Consider the following 10,324-nt stretch of genomic DNA (forward strand, 5'->3'; position numbering starts at 1 on the left):
ATTGGTACAAAGACATGGTCAAGAGGAAATGATAGCAAGCATGGTAATGGTTCCCAAAGCTCTCATCCATCAAATATGCCCCCCAGCATCTCAATTCATCATTTTGATCAAAGCAAGTCAAAGGGTTTGAGGTTTGTCTCCCAAAGAAACCCTAACTCATCTGTGCACCACAATGCCTTGCTCTTGAAGCAACCTCAACCCATGATCAAATATAATCAAGAGAAGTTCTTTAATTCATCATTTCATGCATATTTGAACTTATTTGAGTGTCCTCAATCATCAATTCATCAAGATATGAGGCATGGACTTGAGAAGTTGATCAATCAATTCATCTGACTATTTTGAAATGCACTGAGACCTAACTTTTTGTGTGTTGGTCAAATGGAGATGGTTCCAAAAGCAAACATGTTCTTAAGGACAATGTGAACAACTTTCATGTCCATCAAAAATTTATTTGAAGCTTGGAAGATCATCTCCCATTCCAATACATTATAGGTCATTTTAACTGAAACCCTAATTTTAGGTCAGCTTCCCAAGGACATAACTCATTCATTTTTTATGGTTATGAGGTGGGATCAAATGCATTGGAAATCTTAAGATGTCTACTTCAAATGTTATGTTGAACAAAATTTCAAAATCTCAAAGGAAATACATGTGATAATGTAAGACATTATAGGTCCTTTTGGGCCAAATGCATTGAAAGGCAAAAAAGTCCAACTTCAAATGCCCATAACTCTTTCATAGAAAATCCAAATGATGCAAAATTTAAGTCCATTTTTATTGTCTTGAAAAAGATCTACAACTTTGATGTTGGAGGTTTTTCCATTTGAGGCTTGCATCATCAAAATAGAAGGGCTTGAAGATTGGCCAAATTTAGAAACTTTGCATTGACATGTTTTGCACATCACACTTTAAACTCAAATTTCATAAATTTCCACACTCCAAATGGATTTTTGCCCAACATAACAATTGTTCCTTACATCAAGACCTTTCCAACCATTACTCACATGATCATGTTTGGATTTTCTAAATAGTATTTTCGAAGAGGTGAAGGTTTAGGTTCAATTGTGGAATTCATGTTGAAATCTTGATGCACAAGCAAATTCAAAGCAAACTACACGTCCAAACCTTTGGCATCTGAGTTCAGCTTGCAATTGGCATTGTTTTTGGGCCTTGTGCATGATCATGCAAGCCCATGCAAGGATTATCCAATCTCATGCACACGGCTTTGTTCATCAATTCCTTGCCACTCTCTCTATAAATAGAGACCCTATGCCATTCAAAATACACACCTGGTTCAACCTGAAATGCTGCAGAATTCTCTCCATAGCCATTACCAAAGAAGCTAGTTCATTTTCTCAAAAAATTTCAGATCCAAAATTCAACTACATCTGGTTGAATCCTTGGATCTAGAGCTTCTAAACCTTCATCATTCATCTCACTGATCTTCTGTTTTGGTAAAGAAAGCAAGGATTCGAGCTCAAGTTTCCAGAAATCAAGCTTACTCTCCAACTGGTATTTCCTTCGAATCTCATCATCCATTGACCTATTTGCTTAGATCTTGTGTTGGTTGAAGTCCTCTCAATAGAGGCATCATGATTATGCATTTAATTTTTGAAATCCATTGAGTTCATGATGAACACCATCATACTTCCAGCTCTGATTTCTCCATTTATAGGGATCTAGAGTGAAAGTGCATGGTATAGGAGTGATGTACATCACTTCCTCTTTCGATTGGTATATAGATCGCTCCATTTGGTTGAGATTGACATGTCTGCAATTCTCACCGGAACTGGAGGTCTCACCGGAGAAGACGGTGGCTCTGGTGGCCGTCCCAACTCCAGATCAAATCTGGACCGTGTGATTTCTTTTCCAGATCTAATCTGGACCTTCAGTTGTTATAACTTTTTTTAATGCACCCTGCGCTTCAGTTGACTAGTGTGTTTGGTACGCGCGCGCCTGTGAGCCATCTGATGTGCCATATCATTTAATGAATCTCATCCAACGCGCCAGGCTTTTTCTGATTTTATTAATTTCCATTTTATTTTCTTTAATTCCATTTTATTTCAAAAATCAATATCTCTTTCATTTTTTATCCAAAAATTATGGGACCAATTGCATTAGTCTCCAAATAAATTCTAGTTTCTATTTCTGATTTTTAATATTTTTTATTTTGTCATTTGATATTTTTTGTGAATTTTCTCTTTTCTGATTATTTTTAATTCATTTTAAATAGTTTTTGATATTCAAAAAATACAAAAATATTTTCCTAACCTATTTGAATGATGATGGATCTATGAAAAATATTCTCATCAATTTTTAAATTGATTTGAGATTTTAGTTCAATTAGGTTATTTTTATTCATTTTTAATTGATTAAAAATAGTTTCTGACTTTTAAAAATGCTGAAATTTTTTGTCAAACTTTGTTTGACCTTGTTGAACTTGGGATAAATCACTTGGACCTTTCAAGGTTGATTTGAAGTGATTTTGAAGTTTGACCTTTCTTTTATTTTTAATTCAAGTTTATTTTTATTATTAAAAATGCCAAAAAATATTTTATTCATTTCTTGACTTCCAATCTTCATCTCACTTCTGTTTTTTTGATTGTTTGACTTTGACTTTCAATGTTATTGGTCAACATATGATGATTGGTACATGGTATTTCATTTAATGCATTTGTATCATTTTGCCTTCTTTTGTCTCCATTTATTCATCTCCTTCTTCTTCTTCTTCTTTTTTCTTTTTGATCAATGAGTTGAAGGTTGATAAGTTAGCATTGATTAGGGAGACTTAATCTTCCTTGATTCAAATCTAATTCATCTTGATCAATTGATCAAGTGAATGGCTTTGCATTAAGGATAGGTTGTTTTCTAAATCATGCAAAAGGCTTAAACCAATACAAGATCAATTCTCATTTTCTTTTTGGCATGGCAAGTTGTTGGAACTTGGTTCAATAATCAAGACTTCTAACTTGTGTTGTTGCCTACATTATTATTGACCGACCTCAGATAGTTGTGACTTCTACATAAGTACAATTACGATTGCTTAACATAGCGCTAAATTTGCCTTATGGCACACTAACTACTAACATTAACTATTGACAATTAACATTTACCTTTTGCTCTTTAATTTTATGCAATTTACTATTCTTGCACATATTATCCATTTGCTTTTCCCTTTGCTCACTTGAGCACATGTTTATGATAATGCCATTTGTCTTTTGCTCACTTGAGCACATAATTGTGTATATATTATCATGCTTGTGTTTTGTTTTGATTGTTGTGAACCAAATGCAAAGAAATGGACTTAGTTTCTAGGACTTTCTCTATGCAAAGAATGGAGAATTTGACTTAGATTATAGGACCTTCCTTATGCAAAATTGGAGTAAATGGACCTTAATGAAGAAGATGGATTAGAAGGACCAAATCTCTAAACTCACTCTTGTCTATTCTTGATTTACTTCATGGAACTTTTGATGTGTGTGTTTTTGTGCTAGGGAATTCTACTAAAGCTTAATTGGAGGACCATTGTCATGATCATTCAAAGTGAAAGATACAAGACACATTGAGGATCTCTTGTGAGACTTGTTTGATTGCTTATGCTTTGTGATTGCTTATTCCAAAGGATGGGAGCTACTTGGATCATCAATATGATCTCAAGAGAGGAACTCCTTGTGTGGTTTTGTTCTCTTTCCCCTCACCTCTTGTATGTTTAGGATTTAGCCCTTCTTCTTCTTCTCTCCACTCTAACCCAAGCCAAAACTCTTTGTGCAAACATTTAACCATTGTTTTAAACATTAGAAACCTAAGCCTTATGCTTTTGATTTTTAAACTTTCTTTTCATAACACTTATTTTGAATTGAACTTTTAAGTCAACTTTGACCACTTTTGTATATACTTCTAATTGGTAAATATCACCCATTCAAATGTCCTTTTGTGGTTCCAATGGCCACTTCCTTAATCAATTTTTTTATAACCTTTAGCTATTAGGTTTGAGTTACCCTTGTGGTAGATGTAATACTCACCTATATCCTTAGTGATGGACAATAAGTCTTCCATGCTTATTATAGGGTTAACCCCTCACTAGCATGTTGAAGCTATCCTCACATGGTGGATTTGTGGTTTGGTTGAGTTTTCTCCCTTTGATAACAAACGATCTTAAGGCTTTTGGACCAATCAATTCACCCACTTGTTTTGAGATTTTTACCCCGAACTACGAGGTTTTGATCCTAATCTTTTTATAAGATGGTACGTAGGCAATGGGTTTATCCATCCAAACACAAAATGTAAATAAACTTGTATATTCTCTTCTCATCTCTTCAATCATGTTTGCACAAACAAAATTTTCCACAAAACAAACAACCTTCACAACAAGTATGAAAAGGGCTCCCAAGGAGTACCTAGGATGTTTTAGGTGCCTAACACCTTCCCAATGCATAATCAACCCCCTTACCCAGATCTCTGTTTCTTTTACTAGTTTTTGTTAAAACTATTAGGTTTTTGTTCGCTTTCTAACCATTCCTTTGGATAAATAGAAGTGCGGTGGAGACTCGACTTGTATGATTTACCTTGGATTTAGTCAATATCTCTAATGGTATCGAATACCCCGCTACAGAAAAGTGGCGACTCTGCTGGGGACATCATTTGCCTAGTGGGTTTTGCCTACTTTTCATGCTTGTTGTATTGTATTGTCTTGTGACATATTTTTGTGCAATTTGGGATTACTGTATTGTATGTAATGATTGAATTACTTGACATTAATTCCTTGTATGCTTGGTGATCTTTGTGAGATGAGTTCTATACCCGGACTCGAGTGCACTTAGGATAGGAGAATGGCGTAGTCTTGTTGACTTGTGTGGAGTTATTCCTTAGCAAGTTGACTTGCAAGTCCATTCACTTGGTGGAGGTCATGTTGGGATCAATAATGTCACACAAGTAAGTTGTGGTGAGACATTACTCTTTCCAATATAGACCTTAAAAGCCAAGGACCTTAGTTTACCAAGCCCATCTTGGCCTATTCTTAGGATGTAGTGTGAAAGTCGTTCAAGTGTAAGATTTGATACGATTGTTACGCGATACTACGCTCATAAGAGTCTCTCTTGAGAATATTTTTGGAATACGAGTAGTCGTTTATCCGATAATATCCGAAAGATGGGATGATGACTATGGGAACCTTTTGTAAAACATGTTTGGCAGGTTTAAACCCTAGTGCACTCCCTTTGGGTGGTTCTTAACCGAAACTCCATGCTCGTGACTTGCAACAAACCCTTGATTCATGGTTGATCCGTTCATGTATCCTTAATATCAATGGAACTTGGGTGTTGATAAGGTGTAAACCATAATCCACCAAAATGGATGATTGATATTAAGGATGATATGATCCATCCCATGACCTTTGTTTGGTGTGCTTTGCTTGATCCTTGAGTGTGATTGTTGCATTCATGCATTCATGCATTCATTTGCATCCATACCATCAATAATGAAGAAAATTGTCAAGGAACTTAAGGGGTTTATTTGCAAAATTTTCAGACATGGAAAGACAAAGAAGGAATACAAAGAAGTACAACTTCAGGCAACCAGATTTGAAAGAGTTAAGGAATCTGACATCTTATGTATTATATCCTTTGGGTTTCAAAGCTCGCTTTGGGAAGCTTCTTCCTCTTCTGACTACTCAGGTGGATGAAGGGTTGATGAGTGTATTGGTGCAGTTTTATGATCCTTTGTACCGTTGGTTCACGTTTCCGGACTTCCAGCTTTTGCCTACCCTTGAGGAGTATGCCTACCTTGTGGGCATACCTATCCTAGACCAGTTGTCGTTCAGTGGCTTAGAGAGTATTCCTACTTCTCAAGAGATAGCAGACATGTTGCACATAGATGAATCTCTGGTTGGTGCTAGTATGACTACCAAAGGTGGAATTCAAGGTCTCCCTTCTGAGTTCCTCATTGCTCAAGCTACTGTATATGGGAAGGCCATGAGTGAGGATGCCTTTGAAGCCATATTTGTACTTCTCATTTATGGATTGGTATTTTTCCCCAACATCGACAAGTTTGTGGATGTGAATGCTATTAGGATTTTCTCTACTCTTAATCTCGTTCCGACTCTGTTGGGTGATACCTATTTTTCTTTGCATATGAGAAATGTGAAGGGTGGTGGCGCCATTGTGTGCTGTTTGCCTCTGTTGTATAAGTGGTTTATTTCTCACTTACCGCAGACGGTCGCCTTCAAGGAGAACAAGGGATGTCTACGGTGGTCCACGAGACTCATGTCTCTCTCCAATGTACCTCTTCTTGGTACATGTGGTGGGATTAACTACAACCCTGTTTTGGCACGTCGTCAGCTTGGGTTCCCCCAAAAGGATAAACCTAATAACATTCTGTTAGAGGGTGTGTTCTTTCAGGAGGGTAAAGATCCCCAAAACTTGAAGGGCAGAATGGTCCACGCCTGGGGCAAGATTCATAGGAAAGGAAGGAATGAGTTGGGTCCTAAGAATTGTGTTGCTATGGAGCCATACATTGCTTGGGTTAGGAAGCGAGCGTCTGAGTATCTCATGCCTTACGAGTATCCAAGACCTACACCTTTGGTTATGGTTAGGCCTTCATGTAAGACCCTAATTTTGTCCCTAAGATCCCTCATGGCATCATAACATTGTATTTGCATAGCCTCAAGGATCATAAGCATCTTGGTACCCCTTACCTTTGGGTAGGACTCTTTGTGAGTGGTTTGTGATCACCAAGCATGCTTGAATTGTATATCATTGCTTTTATCATTTTTATTCACTAACCAAAATCACAAAAATATGTTACTAATATCTTTTATTTGTAGCTTGAGCAATCACAAGGTCAAAAGCTTCAAGGAGGTCATTGGTACAAATGCATGGCCAAGAGGAGGTGGAAGCAAGAATGGTAATGGCTCCCAAATCTCTCATCCATCAAATATGTCCCCCTAATATCCCAATTCATCATGTTTGATCAAAGCAAGTCAAAGGGTTTGAGGTTTGTTCCCCAGAGAAACCCTAATTCATCTGTGCACCACAATGCCTTGCTCATGAAGCAACCTCAGCCCATGGTCAAATATAATCAAGGTAAGTTCTTTAATTCATCATTTCATGCATATTTGGACTTATTTGAGTGTCCTCAATCATAAATTCATCAAGATATGAGTTGTGGACTTGAAAAGTTGATAAGTCAAATCATCTGACTATTTTGGAATACACTGAGACCTAACTTTTTATGTGTTGGTCAAATGGAGATGGTTCCAAAATCAAAAATGTTCTTAAGGACAATACGAACAACTTTCATGTTCATCAAAAATTTATTTGAAGCTTGGAAGACCATCTGCCACTCCAATACATTATAGGTCATTTTGACTAAAACCCTAATTTTGGGTCAACTTCCCAAGGACATAACTCATTCATTTTTTATTATTTTGAGGTGGGATCAAATGAATTGGAAAGCTTGAGATGTCTACTTCAAATGTTATGTTGAACAAAATTTCAAAATCTCAAAGAAAACACATGTGATAATGCAAGACATTATAGGTCCTTTTTGACCAAATGCATTAAAAGTCAAAAAAGTCCAACTTCAGGTGCCCATAACTTCTTCATCAAAAATCCAAATGATGCAAAATTTAAGTCCATTTTGATTGTCTTGAAAAGATATACAACTTTTATGTTGGAGGTTTTTTCATTTGAATCTTGAATCATCAAAACAGAAGGGCTTGAAAGTTGGCCAATTTTAGAAACCTTGCCTTGGCATGTTTTGCACATCACACTTTAAATTCAAATTTCACTAATGTCCAAGGCCCAAATGAAGTTTTGATCAACATGACATTTGTTCCTTATGCAATAAGCTTTCCAACCATTACTCATAAGCTTGAATTTTGATTTTGGACATGGCATTTTCGAAGGCTTCAATGAAATAGTGCATTTTATGAAAATCATTCCAATTGCCATGCATGATCCATTAATATCCAATTTGCACGTCCAATTCATATTTGGTGATGTACATCTTGCAATTCCAATCAGAATTGGACCCTCCATGCGCCTGTACAGGCCCATGCATGGAGGCCCTCTTCTCCCATGCACACGAGTTTGATGATGCTTGCAGCTCCCTCCATCTATAAATACAATGCCTTGCCCTCTCAATTCTTGAACCTAAAGGCGCCTGAACCTCTGCTGAATTGAATCTCCACCCTCACACCAAAGGAACTCTTTTTTTTCTCTAAAAATTTCATATCTAGAATTCAGTTTCCTCGACTGTTTTCTTTGATCTAAAAGTTACTAGACCTCTTCACCTTGATCCATAGAACTTCTGTTTTAGCAAGGCAAGCGAGGCATCATGCTCAAATCACCAGAACTCAAGCTTGCACTCCAACTGGTAATTTCCTCGATTCTCTTCATCCATGGACCTTTTTCCTTGGATCTAATGTTGGCTGAAGTCCTCTCAATAGAGGCATTTGATTTGTGCTTTCAATTTTGCAAAAACATGAAGTTCATGATGAACACTATCATACTTCCAGCTCTGATTTCTCCATTTATAGGGATCTAGAGTGGAAGTGCATGGTATAGGAGTGATGTACATCACTTCCTCTTTCGATTGATATATAGATCGCCTCATTTGGTGGCCATTTGCGTTTTTGCAATTTTTTGAAGTGGCCGGAGGTTGGCCGGAGAAGACGGTGGCGCTGGCCACCGTCTGGTCTCCAGTTTGAATCTGGACCGTGTGATTCATTTTCCAGATTGAATCCTGACCTTTCTTTGTTATGACTTTTCTTTTATTTCCATGTGCACGCATTGACTTGGATACACCATAAGCGCGCGCTGAGGATCCTTAGATGTGCCACCTCATTTAATGAGGTTGATCCAACGTGCCAGGATTTTTCTCATTTTCTGAATTTCCTTTTAGTTTCTTTAATTCCAATTATTTTCAAAAATTAATATCTCTTTCATTTTTTATCCAAAAATTATGGGACCAATTGCATTATTTCCCAAATAAATTCTAGTTTCTATTTCTGATTTTTATTATTTTTTATTTTGTCATTTGATATTTTTTGTGAATTTTCTCTTTTCTGGTTATTTTTAATTCATTTTAAATAGTTTTTGATATTCAAAAAATACAAAAATATTTTCCTAACCTATTTGAATGATGATGGATCTATGAAAAATATTCTCATCAATTTTTGAATTGATTTGAGATTTATTTGAGATTTTAGTTCAATTAGGTTATTTTTATTCATTTTAATTGATTAAAAATAGTTTCTGACTTTTAAAAATGCTGAAATTTTTTGTTAAACTTTGTTTGACCTTGTTGAACTTAGGATAAATCACTTGGACCTTTCAAGGTTGATTTGAAGTGATTTTGAAGTTTGACCTTTCTTTAATATTTTAATTCAAGTTTATTTTTAATATTAAAAATGCCAAAAAATATTTTATTCTTTTCTTGACTTCCAATCTTCATCTCACTTCTGTTTTTGATTGTTTGACCTTGACTTTCAATGTTATTGGTCAACATATGAGGATTGATACATTTTATTCCATTTAATGCATTTTATGTTGTCATTTCCATTTCTCTTATTCATCATCTTCTTCTTCTTCTTCTTCTTTTTCTTTTTTGATCAATGAGTTGAAGGTTGATAAGTTAGCATTGATTAGAGGGATTTAACCTTCCTTGATTCAAATCTAATTCATCTTGATCAATTGATCAAGTGAATGGCTTTGCATTAAGGATAGGTTGTCTTTTAAATCATGCATAAGGCTTAAACCAATACAAGATCAATTTTCCTCTCCTTTTTGGCATGGCAAGTTGTTGGGACTTGGTTCACTAATCAAGACTCCTAAGTTATGTTTGGTTGCCTACATTATTATTGACCGGCCTCAGATAGTTGTGACTTCTATATAAGTCCAATTACGATTGCTTAACATAGCGCTAAATTTGCCTTATGGCACACTAACTACTAATACTAACTATTGACAATTAACATTTACTTCATGCAATTTACCTTAATGCAATTTACTATTCTTGCACATATTATTCATTTGCTTTTCTCTTTTCTCACTTGAGCACATATTTATGTTAATGTCATTTGCCTTTTGCTCACTTGAGCACATAATTGTGTATATATTATTGTGCTTGTGTTTTTGTTGTGATTGTTGTGGACCAAATGCAAAGAAATGGACTTAGTTTCTAGGACCTTCGGAAGGACCAAATCTCTAAACTCACTCTTGTCCATTCTTGTTTTACTTCATGGAACTTTTGATGTGTGTGCTTTTGTGCTAGGAGTCCCCATTTGAGCTTAATTGGAGGACCATTGCCATGTTCATCTAAA

This window comes from Lathyrus oleraceus, chromosome 3 (assembly GCF_024323335.1).
Source record: "Lathyrus oleraceus cultivar Zhongwan6 chromosome 3, CAAS_Psat_ZW6_1.0, whole genome shotgun sequence".
Lineage (NCBI taxonomy): Eukaryota > Viridiplantae > Streptophyta > Magnoliopsida > Fabales > Fabaceae > Lathyrus > Lathyrus oleraceus.